The 25,243-nt window shown below is 33.5% G+C and overlaps 1 protein-coding gene across 1 annotated transcript in view; it reads right to left on the minus strand.

The window, feature by feature from the left end:
- Agbl4 (AGBL carboxypeptidase 4) overlaps nucleotides 1-25,243 on the minus strand; it is a 1,006,503-nt gene that overhangs the window by 753,447 nt on the left and 227,813 nt on the right. The gene's annotated exons all lie outside the window — the stretch shown is intronic.

Raw genomic sequence — 25,243 nt, forward strand, 5'->3', positions numbered from 1 at the left:
CATTTGAGTATGTAAAGGTAGGTTATTTCATTTTCATGTATGCAAAATTTCATCTCTCACTCACTTTTGGTTTTGAATGATTCTGGTCAGGAAATATATTTGGCAAAATTTCAATCTTGTTAAATTTTTTATGTCTTCACACATTATCTATTATAGACAATGTTCTACTTATGTTTTAAAATATTGTGTATTCGGATACTTTTGAATGGAGTGTTGTAAATATGTCTATGTCCATTTGATCTAAAGTGTAGTTTAAATCTGAGATTTATTCATTGCTTTTTTAACTGAATGACATGTCTTTTCAAGAAGTTGCTCACTGTTATTATATTATATTCTAACTTTCCCTTCAAATCTCCCAATATTTGCTTTATATATTTAGATTTCCATAGTTGGGTACATATATATATTGAGTTATTATGTTTTCTTCATAAATAGATTTATTTTTCATTATATAATGGGCTTCTTATCTCTTTTTTTTATTTGTTTTGTTTTGTTGCCAATCCTAGGGCATGGACTCAGGGCCTGAGCACTGTCCCTAGCTTCTTTTTGCTCAAGTCTAGCACTCTACCTCTTGAGCCACAGCACCACTTCCAGCTTTTTTCTATGTATGTGGTGCTGAGGAATCGAACCCAGGGCTTCATGTATACGAGGCAAGCACTTTACCACTAGGCCATATTCCCAGCCCCTCTTATCTCTTTTTATAGTGGGACTTAAGGTACATTTTATCTGGTATAAGGATAGGTATCTCCATTATTTTTTGGTTTTCATTTGCAAAAATCTTTCCCATTTGCATAAATCTTTTCTCATTTCTTCATTGTCAATGTATGATTCTTTTTACCATGAAATAAGTCTCTAATAGGAAAGCATACATTTGGGCTAGCTTTAAAAATAATCTGTACTATCTATTCTATGTCTTTCTTTAAATATTTAAACTTTATTTAAAAGTGATGTACACAGAGGGGTTACAGCTACATAAGGTAATGAGTACATTTGTTTTTGAACAGTGTTATTCTCTCCCTAATTTTCTCCCACTTTTCCACTCCCTGACTCCCCTCCCTCCAAGTTAATTAAAGTTAATTAAAGTTAATTTCCAACATAGTGTCTAGTCAGTATCACTGTTAAATTGTTTCAACCTTTCTTCTATGTTTCTGTGGTTCCTCTTCCCTTCCCCAAATCAGATAAACTCATATACAAGACAAAGGATACAGAAATCTAAACCAGTGACAACAGGGAATAAACCTAAGGGGGAAAAAAGAAATAACTGCTAACAATACAATAAACATATTGTTTTTTTCAATGTACATTCTAGGTAATTTGTTAATACATAAGGACTTAGAACTATCATTTGTTAACTATTTTTGGAAGTTTTATAGCTCCTTTGTTTCAGTCTTCCTCATTTGCCAACTCCCTTTATTCTTATAAGAATTTCACTAATGGTTTCTTTGTATTTCTTACATTTAATATTTTTTGTATATTAACCACAAGATTTGTTTTGTGATTACTATGCATTCCATACTTAAAACTATACTTATATAAGCTCATGAAAATATTATTAAACATAAAACAAATTAAATTTGGTCACACACATGCAATAACTGCACTTTTATTAACCTCCACCTTATTTTATGTTTGTGTCTTCACAGCTTATATGATCCTTAATAAACTACTTAAGCTAATCTTATTTTTAATAATTTTGAATTTTAAACTTCATACTAAAGACATTAAGAATTTATATAGTACTATTAGACTAGGCCACAAAATTATTCCAAATTTGATTGTGTCCTTATACAGTGAGTTTCAGATTCTTCTGAATTTTTTTGTCTAGGAGGTGGTGGTGTTACTAAGTAATGTCATTTTAGTTTGAAGAACTCCTTTTAACATTTCTTATAAGAGAAATCTTGTAATTAACTTCAAGGAGTTGTTTATTTGAGAAAGTTTTCATCTTACCTTCAGTTTTGAAAGACAGCTTTGCTGGGTACAGCATTCTTAGCTGAGTTGTTTTTTTTCTTTCAGTACTCTGAATATACAATGTCTCTTTCTGGCTTATAAGAGTTCTGTGAGAAATTTGTACCTAACCTTATTAAAACTTCCATATATGTGACTTACAACTGTTTTCTTATTGCTTTCAGATTACTCTCCTTGCTCTTGCTTTTTCATAGTTATTTTTTCAGTAAATGTTGTGTTATCTTGCTGAAATTTAATCTCATTAGAGATTTTTGATTTTCCTATAGTTCGGTATATAAATCTTTCCCAGATACAGAAATTTTCTGCTTTAATTCTTAAGTGAGTCTTATACCCCTTTTCCTTCTTTCTTCCCACTTTTAACTCCTACACAACAGATATTTATTCTTTTGAAGTTATGGTCTCTGCATTTTGTTACATTTTAGCCATTGGATAAATTTGGCTATCCTGATACAGAGATTATACAAGGGAAAAACATTAAGAAGACACACTGAGATTATAGGAGAAAGAGGAGAGAAGAGATGTGATAGATTATGAGGGTTCAGAGTTCCTTAAATCATCTGTTCATATGAACAGCTCATGAGTCAGGAGGTATGAGTTTCAGAGTGGTTCTGCTTCTAAATAATAATTGCTCTTAATCAACTCAATTTCTTCCAGGCGTCTTACTTTAGTAATCTATTGAATGGATATGATGGTAGTCTTTTCATCCTCACTTAATTGTTCACTTAACATATTTTATGAATAATTATTATGTTCTGGTGCCACAGACACAATGATGAGCAAAAGCAGATGTAACTTCCTTCCTCACAGAATTTACAGTACAATGTAAACATTAATCAAAGGTTAAATGGTTGGTAATTTAGTAACTAAGAGTCTCACAAGTAACTATTAAACAATAAAATGCAAAGTTGTAAGCATTATTTACAGAATCAGAACCTCAGAATTAGGAGATGCCTTTGATTTAATCTAATTTCTTCCTTGAAAATACACAAAACATGAAAATGTATTTTTAATTAGAAATTTCAGATAACAGAAAAACAACAATGTCATTGTTATATAATTTCAGAAAAATATAAATGTACTTCTGCTACACTATTTGTAACTAGAAACTAAACACAGCTTGGGCACAGCATCTCTGACCTTCAGTGTAGCCTAGAGTAGAAAAATTAATGGTGATATATCATTAATCAGAATAAAGTAGGTTCATATTATGAAGGTGATAAATGAGAGCTCAGGTGGAGGACCAGAAGTTCAGAAGAAACAAACAGTTTGTTGGCCTACAATAAGAGAAGCACTTGGATCTCAGAGAATTACTATTTTAGAACTGGCTTAGAACCCAAAGTGAGTTTGCCTTATTACCTGAATGACTTTGAAAATAATTTTGTTCTTCTTGCAACTGAGTTTTATCATCTCTATGATGAAAGAGTTGTCCAGATAATGTCTATGGGCTCTAACTATCAATAAGTCTATTACAGCTACTCAAACAAATAGAGTCTCTTTTCTTTAGTAAATAGCAACCTTAGTAGTGAAGCAGAAAGTCATATACATATGCAACTTTCTATGTAACCTTAAGCAAGTCACTAAATTTCATCTATAAAATGACAGTAATAATAATAATAATCTCATATGTTTGTTGTAAAGAAAATAAAGGGGGTACATAAAGGATCAGGCACCATTTTTGAGTAGGTAATTTTCTTTTTTTTCTTGACATATGGATTATAATATTGATAATAGTCAATCTGCTAATAGAATTATTTTAACTCAGCAGTTACTGAAGTATCCAAACCCAAATGATTCTGCTAAGATGTGAAGATGACAGAGGGAAAAAAGTCTTAGCTTTTGGTAAACATACTGTATTTATAATCCAGAGGAAGAATGAAGCAGATATGTATAACCCAAAACAGAAAGCCAAATATGACATTTGCCTTAAATGTAACATGAAACTGTGTTAGGATTCAAATGGAAAGAGAACACATTTCAAAATGAGCTTAGAGGGAATTGGGGAGCACTTACTAGAAAAGATACCCTTGAAAGATGCATCAAACACTAGGTTAGATTTGATGGCCAGAGACATAAAGAAAAACATTCAAAGTGAAGGAAAAGCACATGAAAAGGCAAAGTGGGTAGCAAAGTATGGGGATGACTATGTTACCAAGAGGGTATTATTTTAAAAATAATATTGAGTGTCTCTGTATCAGAGTCTGTATTAGGCATTCACATGGTTTTTAAAAATTTCTTCCAGCTGAAGGAACTTTTATTCTCCCCAAAGTTTAAAGACTTGAAAAGGTAAATTATTTTGTATATTTAATGACAAGACTAAGTGATAAAAACATAAGTTATACTCCAAAGACCACTTTTTCTCAATAAAGTAATGAGACTGGTCAAGGGTGGCTTACAACTAGCTAATTTCATCTCCAATTAATCACCTAAAAATAAAAAGTAGTTCATTTCAATTAGGATCATCTTATGTGATCATATATACATTGCTATTGAGCTATTGAGCGCCTATGCTAGGACTATCCTAGACAAGTACTAGTTGTTTCCAGTGAGTAAAACCAGAGTTTATGTTTCTTTGGGTCTGGCTCACATGACTTAGTATAATTTTTTCCAAGTCTTTAATTTCCTCCTGAATGGTGTCAAGTCATTCCTCCTAACAGATGCATAGAATTCCATTGTGTATATGTGCCACATTTTCTTGATCCATTCATGTACTGAGGGGCATCTGAGTTGGTTTCATATTTTAGCAATGACAAATTGTGCTGCGATGAACATAGTTGTGCTGGTAGCTTTAGTGTGATCTTGCTTGTAATCCTTTGGGTAAATGCCCAAAAATGGGGTTGCTGGATCATAGGGAAGCTCTATGTTTAGCCTGTTGAGGAACCTCCACACTGCTTTCTGCAGTGGTTGGACAGGTTTACACTCCCCCTTGTCATTATTTCCATTGTACCCTATGAAATTATGCCTTTTTCTTTTGTTTTTGTCCGTAATTTTACCCGTTGTTACTGTAACTGACTTTGGTATATTGGGTATTGTTTGCACATTTATTGGGACTAGGGAAGGGGAACACCAAAATGGAGAGACACAGGATCAAAGGAGAACCAATGCAACAGCAATACTTACAAGACAATATGCTGTAAACCAACTGTACATTTCAGGGAAAGGAGAGGAGGGAACCGGGAGGAGGGAAGGAGGGAGAAAAATGAAGGAGTGAGAAGTTTGATAAGAAATGTACTCACTGCCTTACATATGTAATGTAACCCCTCTGTATATGACTTTGACAAAAAAAAAAAGTAGAGCTGTGACTCAAGTGCTAAAGCACTAGCGTTGAGCAAAAAAGCTCAAAGACAATCACTGAGCCCTGAATTCAAGCCCCATGACTAACAAAAGATAAGAATAATGAGATACAGAGCTAACAATAAGCCCCTAAAATACCAAGATTGGGCAGTTTCATTTTGAAATTAAAAACAGGAAATCATTCAAAAATTTCAAGCCTTTGACTCTATTGTCTAAGGAACTGTAATAAATGCTAATGATTAAGAACTGATAATTTATAAACTACCCTGACTTAATAGCTATTCACTGTCTACCTGACTTTTTACTTAACTCAACCTGACCTGGATGCAACAGGAATCATTGCCCTTCATAGTCTACTAGCCAGAACAAGTCTTATGTAGTCCCACCTACTATAAGACAATTGGACTTTCCTACAGTCTTCAAGAGCCCAGGAAGAAAGTGGAATCAGATAACAAACAGGACCAACAAAATGTACCAAAGTCACATAGATAAGAAATAATGAAGCTCAGTTTATTGGATTCCGAGTTTCTATTTTACTCTTATCTGAGAGTATATCAAAGTGCGCTTATAATGTGAATGATGTATTACTTTTTAAGATAAAAATAAAGAGTGTCTTAAAGTTGTTAAGGTTTATTCTATACCTTGCCACAGTGCTATCTAGGTATTTTGTTTTCTTTATTTGCCAGTTGGATAAATAACTAGCACTCCTGCTATTAAAATGCACCAACAATAGTTTTGAAAAAACAATAGCTCATGTAAAGGATGATATACCTTCAATAAATGAAGTAGCAGAAATTAAGGCATATTGAGAGCCTGAATATCTACTGATTGATGTGAATGCCTTCCACATTTACAACTTTACCCTGTATTTGCATAAGTACTTGTCTCAGAAACATTCTCTTTTTTATAGATAGCAAAGACTGAAAATTCCACAGTTTTCTTTATGAGTGATTTACACTTCTTAATTTATAGATGTCCCATCAGTTGTTTCCCAATTTTTCTTACCAGTCTCTTTCAATTGTCTGTTACCTAATGAAAATGTCCTGACCCTTTGCTGTATATCAGACATAATGGCCTCAGTAAGGTTGTTACACTTTACACAGGTATGCAGGGGTAAGGTACAAGGACTCCATGGTGAGATTAGAAGGGGCAATCGGAAGTGATATTTCTTGTTTGTTTTTTGGTTTTGCTTTGGGGATTTTGAGATAGGACCTCCCAAGGTGATCTAGGTTGGCCTGAAGCTCATTAGGTAGTCCTGCTGCCCTTGACTATTCTATATAAGTCAGGTTAGCTTCAATCACCATCCTCCTACTGCCTCTGACTCCTGAGTTCTGGGATTATATATGTCACTATCCTGAGCAAGGCTATATTTTTCTAATTACATTTGCATTTTATCAAGATACTGGCATGAGGATGGGAGGATGCCGTCTCCAGAAATTTCATAAGGCACTATTAAAAGTACTACAGAGAATTACTTGTGGAACAATCCAATTTGGATTTTCAAAGGAGAAAAAAGAAATTCTTAGAAAATTTCCTATAGCTCTTACTATGCTAGTCATAGTTGCCGAATAGACAGACATTCTTGTCTATGATGCAGATCTTTTTTCTGAATGATTTTATAAAGCTCAAGCTTGTTCCATGTAATAAAAATGATAATCGAAACATAAATTTTAATACAGTAGCCCATATTTCAACAGATTCCATTTACATTACCCCTGCATAAGACATTATTTATGACAGTGCATGTACACCTAATCTTGATATTGTGAAGGTGACCCAGACATGCTGGGTGGGGAAGGCAGTTAAGCCAGGGAAAGCATTTACATATCACCTAAAGTGTGCATTACAACACTCAGCTTCACATGAAGGGCAATTTGGACCATGAAGGAATAGAAGACTAAATTGGGAACAATGAGAGTATTGAATAAACACATCCAATAGCAAGGCCAAAATATATCCTTAAAGGAAAACATATCCAAAAAGTAATAAATTAATGTGAACTCTAACTCTTTGGAGGTTGAAGGAAAAAAATCAGTAACATCAGGTTAGAAATGAACATTTCTTTAATATTAGCCACATGATCATAACATGTGATTTTTAAAACTTGAATTTGCAGTTCCCACCATAATATTTTTCTTGTGTTCTCCTCTCTAGATTCATTTGCTAAATGAGTCAAAAGTTTAGTGATTGAAAAATAAGGTTCAAAGTAGAATGAGAGTAATTTGTTTGATACAAACATTAATAAAGATCTTATTATAAGTAAGGTAATGTGCTGTGTGTGAGTTTTAATAGTGTCCTTTTAATAGAAGAAAATATCACTATCCTTATTTTTCAGGGAATAATGTTGAAATAAGAGCTTAAAACTTGGGCTGGGGATATAGCCTAGTGGCAAGAGTGCCTGCCTCGGATACACGAGGCCCTAGGTTCGATTCCCCAGCACCACATATACAGAAAACGGCCAGAAGCGGCGCTGTGGCTCAAGTGGCAGAGTGCTAGCCTTGAGCGGGAAGAAGCCAGGGACAGTGCTCAGGCCCTGAGTCCAAGGCCCAGGACTGGCCAAAAAAAAAAAAAAAGAGCTTAAAACTTGGCAGAAAGTGCACATAATGCATTAGTATTGTTAAGTCATAGAAAGCCATCAATATATAGACCCTATCTTGATATATCATATTATTTTTCATACATTTCCTTGTTGCACAAAGAATTACTTGGTCCCCATCATATGCTAAGCTCAGTGATAAGAACGGAAATATAGTGAGACTTTAACTATGTTCTGAAGTCTGAGTTTCCAAGGAAAGTCATACAACTAAACAGTTAATTAGTAAACAGTTTAATATGTGTTATAACAAAAGGATGCTCATTGAGGCTGCATAGCAGAGTTGGACTCAGTCTAGAGGTAAAGATTGCAGGGACATTATTAATTTTAAAAAATACTGAGATCTAATGCACTTTCCATAGGGAACTTGCTCTATTACACCTTTTCCTAACCTTTCCTTCTTTTACTCACTCAATATTTACAGAGTACCTCTGAATGCCACAGACGATACTAAGTACAGTAGCTACAAAACTGAATAAAACAGAGATATCCCTTCCAATCACAGGACACCAATATTAGCAAACAGCTTGACTTTGTATAGCCTGGCTATGTGATTTTGATCAAGACATTTCACCTCACTCTAGCCTTGGTTTCCTCATCTGTAGAATAAGAATGTTAGTATTTGCTTCATGCATTTTACAGGATTGTTTTCAATACACAATAAAAACAAAGGCACCTTGAAAATCAAAACGAGATGTGAAAATAATGAATTTTACTTACTATCCTTACAATTAAAAGGGGGCTCGGATTTAATTAAAAGTATGAATCATAATATATTTTAAAATTAATGCAATTGCATTACTTTTTTAATACTTTCAGTAACTGAAAGTAGGCCAATAAACTACCATTTATTTAGGATTACTTGCAGGCTCACTTAAAGGCACGTCTATAAAGCATTCATATTGATTTGTAGAAGTTAGATACTTTTGAATTTTATAGAAGTTTTCAGTCTTTGAAGGGTTATGAATAATTTATATTACAAAGGGATTTATACAATTATTTGTTTTATTAACTTTGTAGAGAAAATGCAAACAGTAAAATAAAACATCTCACCTTTCTTATTAATTGAAAGTACATTACTGGATCTCTACTATTTTGAAATGTGAGGAGGAAAAAGACACTCTTCTGCAGAAGAAAGAAATAGAATATGGCTCCAGAATACCAAACCAGACCATATCTATGCCACTTGATGCCTATATGATATTGGATGAGTTCCTTAAATTATATTTACCTTTGATCTATAAAATATGGAAAATAAGGCATAAACACATGAGAAGTTCACTGTGATAAGTGATATAAGCTATCTCAAAGTAGTTCCTTTTTTTAAGCTGACAAAGAAATAGTACAGGACTAAGAATTAGATAAACATGAATTCTAATATTGTTTTCAACACCAACAGCTCTGAAGCCCTGTTCAGTCAAGTACCTTTTTTATAATTTAAAATTCAATTTTTAAATTATGTTCTTTTTTGTTGTCAGAAAAATTTGACATATAATTTGGTAATATTTGAAAGGGGTATGATTTGATTTTTCATTTATGTAACATTTAACATCAAACAAAAAATGTTATATAATTCATTTGCATATTTGTATATAGTATTTAATTTATGTCACTATTATCTTTGTTTTTCTTTGTGCTGGTCCTGGGGAATGAACTCAGGGCCTGGGTGCTGTCCCTATGCTTTTGTGCTCAAGGTTATCACTTTACCACTTGAACCACACTTCTACTTCCAGAGTTTTGCTGGTTAACTGGAGATAAAAAGTCTCACAGACTGTTGCCTGGGCTGGCTTTGGACTGAGATCCTTAGATCTCAGCTTCCTGAGTATCTAGGATTATAGATGTGAGCTACTGGCACCCAGCTTATATTCTCTTTATTTTATTTTTAATGTCTATAAGTAATTGTACAAAAGAGTTACCATTCAACAAATCACCCTATATGTAAAGTGTAAGTTACTGTTTGAAATTATTGTTTTTAAATCTAATAGTGTAAATTACTGCTTTTAAAACTTACAATGTAAGTTATTGCTTTGTCAATGGGTAACTAGGTTAATTCCAGACCTTAGGTATTGTGAATAATGTTGTAATAAATGTGTATGAACAGGTATCTCTTTAGCATGTTGGTATCATTCACATATGTGTAAATATACACACATATATGTATATATATGAACTGAGAAAGTTGAATTGTCATTTTATTTTCAGTTTTTTGAAGGATCTCCATATTATTCATCATAGTGACTATACTAATTTACAGTCCCATCAATAATATATATAAACATTCTTGTATTTTATTATGATTATCAAGTTATCATGATTGCATAGTGATTTTTTTTCCTCTATCAATTAATGAGGTTGTTTTTCTACCGTATTTCTTTTTTTTTTTTTTTTGCCAGTCCTGGGCCTTGGACTCAGGGCCTGAGCACTGTCCCTGGCTTCTTTTTGCTCAAGGCTAGCACTCTGCCACTTGAGCCACAGTGCCACCTCTGGCAGTTTTCTGGATATGTGGTGCTGGGGAATTGAACCCAGGGCTTCGTGTATTAGAGGCAAGCACTCTTGCCACTAGGCCATATCCCCAGCCCTCTACCGTATTTCTATGTGTATAAATATTGCATGTGATCCTGTCCAAGTTCCCTTCTTTCTTAACCCCCCTCTTCCCTCCTTACTCAAGACAATTTCTCCTTCTTCAATAGTCTCTTTTATATTCCCAGCCATCATTTTGTTTTCATTTTCCTCAATTTCTGAAGCTGGCTTATTTCACTTAAAAGATGACCTCCAATTCCATCCTTTTTTCTACACTGAACAAAATTTCATTCTTCTTTATGTCTTCTTTATGTACACACACACACACACACACACACACACACACACACACACACACATTTTCTTTATCCATTCATTAATTGATGGCTGATAGGCTAACGCCTATCATAAGTACTGTGAATTGCCTCACAATAAAAATGGGTATGCTGGTTTCATTTCCTTCTCATAAATATTAAAGACTGAGATAACTGGGTCATATGGTAGTCTTAATTTTAGTCTTTTGAGGAGCCTCAATACTGTTTTCTATAGTACCTGTACTATTTTGTATTCCCCCAATAAGGTATCAGGGTTCTTTTTTCTCCACATCCTTACCAGCATTCATTACTATTTATTCACTTTAGATTTTTGTTTTCCAAATGGCTAAAGATACAGAACATTTTCAATATATTTTTTAGCCTTTCATACTTTTTTGGAAACACGTCTGTCTATTTAGATAATTTGTCTATTTTATTTTGCTTATTATTCCTTGGATGTCAACTTAGTTGAGTTCTTACTTATTGCACTATTAATCTTAGTTGAGTTTTCACATACTTGGCTATTAATCTTCTATTAGATTAATAGCTGGTAAATCATGCCATTCTGTTGATTATTTCCTTTCCTGTGCAGAAGTACTTTTTTCTTTTGATACAGTGCTTATGTAGTGTTGGCTGGCATAAATTTGCTATGTCAATCAACTTTCTGGACACTAGGATTATAGACATGTGCCACTATGGCAGGCTGGTCTGTGAAAAAATCTATTTAAGTTTATATAATACCATTTTTAATTCTTCTTTTTATTTTCTGGTTGAGTCAATCTTACAAAATTGTTGGCTGTGCCAATAACCTAAGAATTTCTCTTATGTTTAATAGTTTCATGTCTTACACCAAGGCTTTTGGTTAAGTTGATTTTTATACAAAGTAGGAGATGGCAGCCTTCTACATGTGAATATATAGTTTCCCCATCACTTTATGTTGAAGACACTATCTTTCCTCTAATATATGTTTTAAGTATCTTTGTAAAGAATCAAATGGAAGAGATACATGAATTTATTTCTAGGTCATCTATTCTATCCCATTTATCTGTGTTCCTATTTGTAAGCAGATACCTTGCAGTTGTTATTACAATGATTCTGCAATACATTGTAAAATTGGATGTTTTTGTGACTATAGAAATGTTCATCTTGAATAATATGCAAATTTTCTAAAAGTTAGCTAATACAAGGTCATTTAAGGTTAAAAGAGTTTCTTTTGAAGAATTAAAATTTCATTCATACAGTGAAGTTCCAGTGATTCTTCTAAGTAGAAGCTTGAAGGCAATTTTTTTTTTACCAATTTTAGTTATATAACTTACAATGTATGACAGTTTTAGCAGGTTGCATTATTTGATTTACAATTTAAGTAATTTCAAATGGTTCACAATTTTTGTGCACTGAGGGGAAAGCACCAATAATTAGGATGACACATTTTCATATCATGGATGAAGTCACAGTACTATGGTTTCAATTTCCCTTCAAAACCCAGTCATTTATTTTAAAAAATGTATATTTCCAGTGTTCAACTTTTGTGTTTTCAATGAGATTGACTGATATATTAGAGACAAGGATGGTAATGGTTTAAAAAAGGCACTATACATAATACCTGCTAACATAATAGAACTCAGCTTGAAATGGACAATTTCTATTTTTGAGCTGGAGTTCCTTACAAAGAAAGTCTAAAGGTGCCTTTCTTGCTAATATATAATACATATAAAGCAAAATTTACCTTTTATGGTAAGGAAATATATAAAGGAAATATTTTCTACAAAAAATATACAAATTTATGTGCATAAAGGTAAATTTCTCCCAACTATAAATGTACTATTTTTCAATAACTGGCAATAAAAAAATCAAAACACAGATTTAAAAAAAATGTTCATCTTGCTATGGCAATCTGGCATCTTTTGTGCATCAATATGAATTTTATGGATGTTTTACATATTTCTGTGAAGATTGGTACTAACCATCTCAATAATAAAACTCATGAAAATGGAAGATCTGGACTGGGAATATGGTCTAGTGGTAAGAGTGCTTGCCTCGTATACATGAAGCCCTGGGTTCGATTCCCTCGCACCACATATATTGAAAAAGGCAGAAGTGGCACTATGGCTCAAGTGGCAGAGTGCTAGCCTTGAGCAAAAAAAAAAAAAAAAAAGAAGCCAGAGACAGTGTTCAGGCCCTGAGTTCAAGGCCCAGGACTGGCAAAAAAAAAAAAAAAAAGGTCTTTCCATCTTCTATATTTGCTGTTTTCAACTTCTTCTTTCAGTGTTTCATAATTTTCATTGTACAAGTTGTTTACCTCCTTGATGAGACTTACTTCTGATGTGAATTTGTTTAGCTTTATCTGTGTTTAATATACTTTGGTTGTGTTCACCTTCCATCACTCTCTCTTATTCCTCTATCTCCTCAGTCCACTTTCCTAAATAATCCTCCATTTAGGTTCATGTCTTTTATATAAATGATTAATTCAAAAACAAAATGTGATCATGAAACAAGAAAAAAGAGAATTTAAATAGAGTGATATAAAAGGTTATATATAAACACTCCTGTTTGAGAGTGGTCAGGGAAAGCTTTCAGAAAATATGACATTTGTTGAGATCTTAGTGATTAGAAGGAGCCATGAGAAAAGAAGCAGCAGTGCCAAAGTATTCAAAGCAGTAATGAACTTGGTGAGCTTGATATAGATTCTTCTTCTTTTAGGGTAATCTGCCTCACGCAGAAGGGATGGCAAGACAGGACTGCAATAGCCTCTTGTTTGGAAATAAGGGGTGGGTGTCATGTAAGCACAAGAAAGGAACCCCTCATATCAGGTTTGCCTCTGCTATACCTGAGAAATGAACTCGAAATTATGGAAAAAAGTGGTATATCATTGTTGTTATTTTCAACATATCATGTGAAATTACACCCTTTTTTCTTTCATATTTATTTCCCAAGGTTTTACCCCTGATATAACTGTAACTTATTTTAGTATTCTGGATATTGTAAATACATGTATTGGAATTAAGGATGGGAAAGGGAATACAAAAATCAAGAGACAAAGGATAAAATGACAAATCAATGCAACAGCAATACTTACAAAACTCTATGGTGTAAACCAACTGTACAATACATGGGGGAGAAAAAGAAATGGGGAGGGGGAGGTGGGGGGGAAATGAGGCAGGAGGTAACAAGTTTGATAAGAACTGTATTCACTGCCTTATGTATGAAACTGTAACCCCTCTGTACATCAGTTTTACAATAAAGAAATGAAAAAAATATTAGGGCAAATGATCTCTTCCTATTCACCAGGAAAGAAAACAGACAGGAGTTAGTATTACAAGCCTCAGTAGGAAGAAACATTCTGTAAGCCTAAACTGTCTCCTGAAAAGAGATTCTACAAAAATCTTTTGTGGCAGAATAGATGGCTGAAAGAAGATCAGACTCCTGGCTTTCAGGATTAGAAACTTCTCATGATAGATTAAACAAATATACGTCTGCTACAAAGCAAGACCTTGTTTTTACATCAAAAAGAGGTAACTTAGATTAAGTAACCCTAGCTTACTGAAAATTTATGAAACATCATTAAAAAGCTGCATAATATAAATCACCCTTGCTTAAGAAGAAAAAGCAAAAGAGGAGCATCCAGTCATTATGTTTGCTGACTGAGGAATCACTTCTTTGGACAGCCAAACATAAAAATATGTATACAGATAAATAAAGAAGCAAGTTTCTGACAATGGTGCATCTACTGTGGAGCCTCAAATTTAAATGCATCATTAAAATAATGCTTTATCCCAATGACAAAATCAGTGTCTAGAAATATAGTCAAGTAAGTGTTCAGAAAAGAATGTCAGAAAGCTTGAAACATACAGTGTGAGAGTCATATATATGTGTGTATACATATATACATATATATAAATACATATCAGTAACAACAAATAAATAGCTATTTTGTCTAGAGAAGAAACGTTTATTCTCCATGTCTGACACTATACATGACATTCAATGGACTGGTAATAACATTTGCTTTTAATCTACAATGACTTAAAGGTAAAACCAGTAGCAGAAGCATGTTTTATAAAACTAAGTAAGGAAACTGCTTGATGTGTGAAGTAACTTACTTTAATTGAAAAGAAAATAAATACTAGACTAACAATATGTTAGCTTTCCACAACTATAACAAAATACCTGGGTCAACTAACTTGAGCCTAAATAGAAAGGTCTAAGTTTATAAAAGTCTGACTCCACAATTAAAGTGCCCATTGCTCTGAGCTCCTGGCAGGGCAGACATCATGGAGGGAGTATGCACCAAAGCAAATGACTCAACCTATGAGTCAGAAAGAGTGAAATGGGAAAGTACTAAGATCCCATAATCCCCCTTCAAGAGCTTGCTCCTACTGAAATCTCCTTCCGTGGTTTCCACCTTGCCCCCATATTTAACCTTTCCTTACCTTTCCTCAGCATCCCCCCAATCCATCTCCCCTTATTCACCAACAAAGAACCAAACCTCTAACACACATGGACTCTAAGGGATGTTCATCCAAACAATTGGATAGGTTTTATTTGTAAATTATTTATCTTTTCTCTAAATGGTATTTTGTGAATAATACTTATGTGCCAGAACCTGGGCTACAAACAAAAATCTGTCCTTGACTTTCGGGACTCACAAGTAACTGTACTTCAGAATTTTCAGTCCTTCCTCAAAGAAAAAAATAAGGATCAAGTGACACACTATATTCTTCCACTATCACTGTCCAAGGCCCATGACCCTACCAAACATCACCTCGAGTGAAGACTTGTATCATATAACCCAGTTTTCCACAGTCATCAAGCCCATGGACATCACATGTACATCAAGAGCTCTATTCATACAGCTTACTAGATTTATAGGCATGAGTCACCAACACCCAGCCCTATATGATTCTTTTTTTAATTGAATTTTACTTTATTATCATTTTGAAATCTCTCCTCTCAGAGTGATAAAAGGGATATCCATTTATTAAAAATGCAGACACAGAAATCTTCTAAAAGCATCTAGCTTCAGTAAAACATTTTTCACTTGTAGAAGGTTGCTACCATGTAGGTATATTGCTTCTTAGATTTCAAGCGGCTGCAGTTGCTCCATATACCTCATCGTATATCCCATTTCCATTTCCCAGTGAAGAGAAAATGGAATGATTTATAGGCACCTCCTTAGGTCTTTAATAGGAGATGTAACAAAGCGTGGGGTTTCTCAGCAGCACATGTGATTAGTATGAATACTCTCCTTGGTGTTGTATTTGAGATAAATGTGATTATAGTACTAAAAACAATCTCCTTGTTTACAACCTGCCAGCTGATACCACAGTCGCCGGATGGGTAGGTAAACCTATAGAAATCTTTCTATACATCTGTCACAGGACATCCAAAGTCCAGGAACACCTCTAGGGGAAGTAGAGACCAATCCTTGCTTACCAGTGGGTTAACAATGACATCAATCCAATTGTAAGTACACTGGACCCAAACCCACTGCTGAATCGCCATATCCAAACAAAGTCACAGCAAGGAGAAAGCAGAAAGTTGATTGTAGAGGAGACATCATGATGCCAGAGGAAAGCAACCACCACACGGTGCAGAAGATCCCTATATGATTCTTGAAACCATGATTCCCTGCTTCAGCATCCCTTCATTTCCTCAGATGCTTGTCAGCTGGGATTTTTAATTTGTTTCACCTTGACCTTTGATGTAGACATATTCCTATAACAACAAAGGAAGTACACATAGCCAGCCTTTGCTATGGCTAGCTATCACACTAGTTGGGCAAGCTTTAGAGATAGGAAATGAGTTAAAGCATAAAACCTGTAGATGTGAGGATGTCACTAAAGGGAGGGTCTAGGGTATTACTGTACTGTTTTGGGGTCTTTTTTCTCTTTTTCTTTGGTTTATTACCGTTGTTCACAGTAGTTAATTTCTGTACCATTTGTCTTGTATGTACATCTATCTGACTTGGAAAGGGGGAGGAGAAGCCCAGAAATGGTGGGACAAAGGGTGAACCAATTCAGTAATGATATTCACTAGACAGTGTGTTGGAAATAAACTATACAACTTGGGGAGAGGGGAGAAGAGTGGGGGGAAACTGGGAGATAACAAGGGAGTAGTTGATACTTCAAAAGGAAATGTACTCATTACCTAACTTGTGTAACTGTAACACCTCTGCACATCACCTTTACAATCAAATTTAAAGAAATTAAAATTTAAAAGCCAGCTTGCTTTTTCTAGATAGAAGAATGGTTATGCTACAAATACAATCATCAGTTATCAAAACTTAAACTATAAGTTAATGAGCTCAATAGGATAAAGGAGAATATGTTATATCTTATGTATCAGCAAAATTATCTATCCTTGGATTTCAAGTCAAAATAACTCATAATGCAAAATTTTGGTTGAATAGCTATTAGTTTTACTGCTTGGAATGGATTATGGGTAAGAAATAAAGAGTATGGAATGAATCAGGCACCCTGTGATATACAATTTGATATCTTGCCTTTCTTGATATTGACACTTTTACAAAATGATAGCTCATGAAATGCATAGAACAAACAGTTCAATAAAACAAGAGTTGAGAATCCATAAACTAACTCAAGTGCAGACAAAAGTTTCATACATAAATAAAGATACTGTTTGAAATCACTTGGGAAAAGATATATTGGTCAATAAAGACTAAGAACGTCTAGCTAAACATCTTGGAGAAATATGTTAGGAGTCTACCTTATTCTATATATTATTTATAAGTTACAGGTATAACAAAGAATAAAATGGAAAAATAATGAATCCATAAAAGTACTAGAAAGAAATTTGAAGGCTATTCATATAACTCTGTGGGGAAAATTCTAACTTTACTTCCAAATCCAACAAATTAAAAGAAAATATTAACTGATTTTCCTGAAAACTGCATTAAACACCAGCACAGAAGAGAATGTACAACAAAATGAAAAAACAGCATAAAGAAATATAGTCATAAAATATAAAACAAATTACATTTGGTCACTATGGGCTACTTTTATCTGTCATTGAATTTTTGATACTAATTGTCATTTACTGATTCTTCTAATGCAACTTTTAACCTGTTTCCATGTAATAATCTTTCCAAGTTTTAGAAATCAATTTTTCAATTCCTATTAGTGGTTACTAATTTACCATTAATTATAACCCATAAAATATTTATTTAGCTTTCATTACATAATGTTCTCTTAAGAATATTTCATGTCTGAATTACTTAAGTTATAGCCCAATTTGTAAACAAAATACCAGTGGAAAATGGCAAAAGGAAAAGAATTAAGCAAAATAGAAAGACTAATGGGTTGTGGTCCAGTCTTAACAAGAAATTATTCAAGGAATTAAAGTATCTACACTGCATATCACAGTATTGTGAATTCTATGTTCCTTGAAAAAGCAGACACCCCATAACAGGAGAGAGCTGAAAGTCTTATGTGTATCTGTATGGTTTTGCTGGATTGCATGTGTTTGTTCTTGAGGCTAGTACACTTCTTGAATCTACTTTTTATTTTATTTATTTTTTTTTTGCCAGTCCTGGGGCTTGAACTCAGGGCCTGAACACTGTCCTTGGCTTCTTTTTGCTCAAGGCTAGCACTCTACCACTTGAGCCACAGCACAACTTCCAGCTTTTTCTGTTTTTATGTGGTGCTGAGGAATTGAACCCAGGGCTTCATGCATGCTAGGCAAGCACTCTACCACTAAGCCACATTCCCAGCCTTACTGTTTAATTTTTTACTCTGAAAAAAATGTAGAAAAATTAGCTTTTATTAAGCACAGCACACATAGCCTGGAAGATGTTTATGCTCAGAAAGGAAAAAAAGTAAATTTAAATTGGTAATTACCATTAGAAGCAAAATGAAAAGAAAATTATCAGTGGGACAGTTTACCAAGAGAATATGAACTCATATACAAAAAATTTTCAAAACTCAATAATGACTAAGGATTTGAAAGCAATTAAAAAGCATAGCTTACTGTTTTACTCCTGAAAAATTGGTAGGATACTAACTAGCACTGTTGTCAAGGGTTTGGATAGTTATTTTCATGGTGATACATGGTGATAATATAAACTGTTTCAAACTTTTCTACAAGGCAACTTGACATTTTAAACACTCTTAAAAACGCAAATACTTTTACCTATCAACTATGCTTTCTGTTTTTTTAGAGAATAATGATATGCCAAAAAACATTTGTCTGAGGATGATTCAGCACACTGTTGGAGCAAAAATATAGTATAGAAAAAATACAATCTTAAGTTCAAATGACAAGCACAAAGTAATATATACTTATTAAAAAGTTATGATATAAAAAGTACTCATGATAGAAAGATACTGATCATAGAAAATGATAAGTACAGTATGATCTCAGTTTTATATACCATTATCAATATCTTAACCAGCAGGAGTATAAAAACTAATGACTGAATAAACTAAGGAGCTTTTTGCTATTATATTTCTGAGGTCATAAATTGGAGGTCAAAAATTGGGACTATCACAGTCTAAGGCAAAAAACACAAGACCCCCATCTAAAACATAACCAAAGAACAAAAATCAGACAAGGTATGGCTGAAGTGGAAGAATGCCTGCCTAACAAGTGGAAAGTCCTGAATTCAAACTTCAATACAACCACCAGGAAGAATAAGAAAAAGCAAACAAACAGGAAAGCAAAAAATAAAGAGATGATCTGCATAACAAGCGTTCTTGGACTAGTCCTAGGAGCCCCATATTTGTACACAACCTTGGCACATAGTTTGGAGTTTTCTGACCTTTCTTACTGTGGTATGACTTCCACTGGATTTCAACAAAGAAAAAAATATTAGCCAAGCCAGTAAGTGCCCTGAGGAGAACCACCTGACCTTGATTGAATGATGAGGTGGGGTCAGCGAAAGGAGGGACAGGGAGTTAAGAATAATAACCTTTTTTTTTAATTCAAGTTTACAGAGCATCAAAAACAGAGGCACAGCAGCAGAAGCACATTCAGATTGGCGAAACAGCAAGCAAACAGCCACTTGGAGCAAGGATTTATATGGATTCGGGAAGTGGTACCTAGAATGACAAAACAAAATACTAAAGGCAAATTTCCCATGATTTTGTATTTGAACTTTGCCCAAACTTTATTATGAGCAATGAGCCAAGAGAGGAACAAAAGCTGATAGAAAGTAAAAGTAAATCACAAGAAAAAGTAGGTTAGCTTAAAATATTACAAGAAAAATAAAGTGCTTTGAATAATGTCCAGGTAATTTGTATGCCATTAAAACTCTTTCATTTGGAAGCTATGATTTATTTTCCCCAGATTAATTTCCTTTTACTTTCTCCAAAATATTCTACCTGTATTACTTTAAGCCAGCCTGAAACATTTCATTCTTCTGTGAATTTGCATTTTATTCCCTGTCTGGACTGTACTTTTTTACTTCTCTAACAGGCAAAAACCTATTTATTCTTCAAAGCCCAACTCAAATGCCAACTTCTCCATGAGATACTGTCCTTGATCTCTCCAGGCAAAAGTAATAACTTCTGTCCTTATGTCTCCTACAATCTGTCTACTTGACAGTATAGCACCTGGCATTTTTTATGGTTATTATGAATATATTGATGCTCTACTTAGACCAGCAACTTCTAAGTATGCCAAAATAACTCCTTGTTCATTTCTAAATCCCAGAACCTAAGCACAAGATCTAGCATGAAGTAAATTCACTCCATGTTTCTGAAATGCATAAGTTGAGAAAATGATTAATATGGCAATAAAGAGAAACTGAATTATAGGAAAAAAAGTATATTTGAAGAAGAATATAAAGGAATCAGAAACCCATCTTTCCTTTAAGGAATCTGACTAAATGAAAATAAAATCAGTATACTAATAGAAGAACTATAATCATTACATCTTGTTTTCCTTAATTTCTTTCTAATTCTATGTACCCAGAGTGGGCAGTATTTTTAATGTACAGTGATATTTAAGTGTCATTTTAATCATTCAACTAAATTTCTTTTAATTAACAAATGCCTTTTAAGTTCCTAGTATTGTATAACATTAAACTAAATCCAATCTTCATAAATCTTTTAAGATCTTTGTGGAATGAAGAAATTGGCTTCATTTTTCTTATTAGTGCAATGCTACTAAAAGGAGTCCAAGTTTATAGCACAATAATTCTACTGTACCAAAAAAAAAGGTTTGGAGAAGAAATTAACAAAAAAATGATTTTGCCTATCAAAAGTTTGGTTTTGCAGCATGAAAAAAGACAAATGTTGATTGAAATGCGGTTTACTTTCTGTAAAATGAGAAGTGGATTATATATATATATATATTGAATTATATATGTGTGTATACATATATACACATACATATATAAATACACATATACACATACATATATGGTAGAATTCACTTGAAAATTACATGCAACAATGAATATTGAATATCTGGCAGTGGACTTAGATCACAATGGACCTTCAATTATATAGAGTCATGGTCCTTAAGAAACTTAGTCCAATCCAATTCTGAATGGATTGAGTCTTTGGTAGGTGACATATAACTACCTAGTTTGCGTATGGCTATTACCTCCTGCCAAGAGCCATTGGCTGATAATAGGAAGAGAGAAAGTGAATAATGAGCATAACTTTGTACCAACATCTAGACACAGAGTTTTACAGGTCTTTGTTTATGCTTACCCCATGACAGTATTCTCTCTACTCCCCCACCTCCAAGTTCAGCTCAAATCTATTACTATCAGAGAGACCTATCTTCTAATTTTTAATTACCTATTCTCAAAGTAGTCAAATTCAATTAGCATGCATAGAACTGCTATTATACTTAAGTAATATGCTATGCTATATTTTACTTTAATCAGAATTTTCATATGTTCCAAAGCATCAGGAGACACAAATATTTCCTGAAGGCATATTGAGTGTCAAGACATTTGAATTTTTATTTTTGTGGACACACTATCTTTATCCCTTTAAAAATTTATGAATCAGGTATAACTAACCCATTTAATACTTGGGTGACAGGAATCTTGAGTTTCAAGAAATAGAGTTGGTACTGAAGATACTACTCAAGAAAAGTTTTGGTTTTAGTTGCCAAATTCAGCATCAGGGCACGCTTAGAGAATGACTAGCATGCTTCTGTAGCCTCTGTGAGTTTCTCCCTCCATTGAGTAACAAATTCCACTGCAATCATCCAGACAATGTTCTCATAGGCCACTCTATTAACATGAAAAATAAAATTTAAAAAATCTGAGCCTCCTGAGTAGTTAGGATTTCAGGTGTATTACACCAGCACCTGGCTGCTTCTATTTATTCTTCATCCTTTTTTCCCTTTCTTTTCTTCTATTTATTTTTCTTGTCCTGCCTTTGTCCTTCTTTTATTTTCAAAAGCAATGCAAGAGTAAATTTCTGAGGCTCTGAAATTTCTCAGGAGAAAAATAAAACAGAATGGATTTTGCTAAAATTTTCATCTGGTCATTAGTTTTCCCTTGGAAAACTAATTTTCCCATTAAAATACAACTAGCTGACCCTTGTTCTACATATTCTACCCTTGCTAGGCTCCATGATCTTGTCTCACACCATCTACTAAATTAATATTTTTCTTTCATACATATGAACTTATTCTTCCTTCACAATCTCTTTTAAACACAGAATGTCTTGTACTCACCTCTGAGCCCTGAAAATTTTCCTTTCTCAAGACCACATTTCCCTTGATTTATATGGCACCAAGCCTACATTGCATCCCACTGTTCTCAGACTCTTTGGCAACCTCTGTGACACTACAATGCCCTTATTTGTGGATGCTGAAATCTTCACATAGAGCTCAACAAAGTCAAGGAATAGATCCATCTTATAGATACTGTGCTCTCAGCACTCAGTCCATATCATAGCATAGAGCAGACATTCAGAGGATGTTTATGATCCATCAGTGAATCAACAGATCAATGACTACTTAGGAAGACACCATTCAAGGTCCATGATGGGTGTGGAATGTTTTACAGCCTAAACCTCAATCATAATCCACTGTCATCCACATTCCAGAAGTAGTTCTTCAAAGATACTGTTGAATTCAAAGACTATAACGTAAGATTCTTCCAACCTTTAGTAAATACCTATTTATTCACACTTCTAATATAGACATTTCTATTCATTTCCAAATATGTGTCTACATATTTCTTGAGTTCAAAATTGAACAAGCATGCACTGAGCATCTATATGTGCCATATGCTATACTACCTACTAGGGATTTAGCAATGCACAAAGTATAATCTATCTTCTAAAGGAGTTTTTAGATGGGTTGTATTATTAGGTTATTATTCAAACAACTGATATTCTCTCAGAACACTGAGACTTAAATTTATCAGCATTATCAAGACACATAATAAATTTGCAATGGCAGGTTATGATATAAACTGTTATTTAAGTATATTGAACTACACTTGAGCTATGTTAGAAATATGGGTAAAGTTGGGATATCTTTAAGATAGTATTTGTCAAGGAGTACAAGGTGGATTTTAGTTTTTCCCTCAGTAAATTATTTTTTTCCAAGAGTCCTAGAAAGAGGTATACAAAGACAATTACCTGTAAAAATAGGAACAATATCTTATTATTAGGTCTCAAACCTATAAACAGAAAAGGCTAATATAATATTGACTAAAAGAAACATAGTTTTTCTCAACGTTCTTCATCATGAAGAATGTCACGTCAAACCATGATGTGAAGCATATGATTTTATTTTTCTCAATCCCTAGGAATCCATGCAGGAATAACCTGTCCCAATTGTAAGAACAAAACTGAGTAAGCATCATTGTGTCTTGAACAGAGAATGAAGCTCCTCAGTAAATGTTAATTATCTTTTTATGCTATACCAATACTGTTTCAGAAGAACAGCCTATAGTAACAAAAACAAAAACTGTATATTGATAAAATTTCTAAATCAACAGAGAACCAAATAGAAGACTATTCATTTCACCAGTGGTTTAGAAGTTCAAATTACTGACATTGGTACGGAAACTACACAAACTTTATGCAAATTGTTCTAACTGTACATCAGAATGAAGAATAAAACATCAGTTACAATGGCAATTACATAATACTTCATGTAGTCAAATTTCTAATTGCATGAAAGTAAAAAACGTAGCTATATCTGCATTTTATCAATACTGGAGTTGATGCTAGTTTATTACTGAGACAAAGAAATGAACAGTTTGAGTCCCAATAAGCCTAGCCAGGTGCTGGTACATAATCCTAGCTACTCAAGAGACTGATTGCTGGAGGGTTGTAGTTCAAGGCAAACTTGTCAGAAAATGTCTGTGAGAGTCTCCAAAATAGCCAGCTGAAAAAGAGGGCTGAAGGTGTGTCTCAAGTGGTTGAGCACCAGTTAACAAGTAAGCAAGCGTGAGGGCTTTGAGTTCAAATTCTAGTATTGGCAGAAAAAGAAAAAAAATTGAGGTTTGATTAAATAGAGTACTGTGTAGTACTAAATACTTGGGGATTCTGCTTAAAAAGACAATAGTCCACGTTTCTCTATTTTTCTTTAGCTAGTAATAACTGGATCTCATGAGTTGCCTCTTTTGTTTTTTACTTGATAGTCTTAATCTAGGAAGGAATAGAGGAGGTGGTCCTTTATATGTCTACAGGACCCGGACTAAGACAAGCCACAATTTCCCAAATTGAATTAGCTAATAGGTGATGAATAGAAGAATGTATTGAGATCCATTGTTCTTTTGACCCAGCAATTAAAATTGTAAGAAGGCATCATAGGAAATAAGATAAAATGAAGCTTAGCTAGTTTCATTCAGCATGTTGCTCACTAAAATAATTCTTATAGTAGAAAAAAATTGGAGTCTAGTTTTCAGCATAAATTAATAATGGTATAATCATAAATAGAAGGCACTAATTAACAAAGAATATTAAATAACATAGAAAATGTTTAGAATATTATATCTACTACAACCTGCAGAATATATAATTATAAACAGAATACAATCAAATCTGTGCAAAACAAACGTAAAAAGAGAAAAGAAAATGAATCCAAGTTTTCCAGAACAAGAAAGCTACCTGTTCAAGCAAATGCTCTTAAATAGAAATGAAGAATGGTGGCAAGGGAAGAATGCAGGAAAAATCCATAGAGTGGATGGAGAAATCAAGGAAAGTTGTTTTCAAATTTCTTTTCTCTATATTTTGAAATTCTATACATTACAAAGGTATAATTAAAATCAGCAAATAGAAAATTTAACAGAAGAAAAAATATTAATATAAATATAAAATGTGTCACTCTAGTATACTAGTGAAAGCTCAGTCAAGTTTGATATCTTCCCAAAACTATGATTATCTCTCTGTAAATTAGTGTTTCTATTAAACAAATATATTAGCATGAAATGAATGAAATTTAGTTCTTAGAATAAAGCATATTCATGGTTAAACATCAGTTGAAAAGCAAATTAGATATGAACAACAGAGATATTCTGAACAAAGTAAAACAACATATTTCTAAATAAAGTCAAAGAATAAATCTTAAAGGGTATTAGAAAATATTTTAGCTGAATGAAAAAAATATCAAATTGTAA

The sequence above is a fragment of the Perognathus longimembris genome, chromosome 7 (assembly GCF_023159225.1).
Source record: "Perognathus longimembris pacificus isolate PPM17 chromosome 7, ASM2315922v1, whole genome shotgun sequence".
NCBI lineage: Eukaryota > Metazoa > Chordata > Mammalia > Rodentia > Heteromyidae > Perognathus > Perognathus longimembris.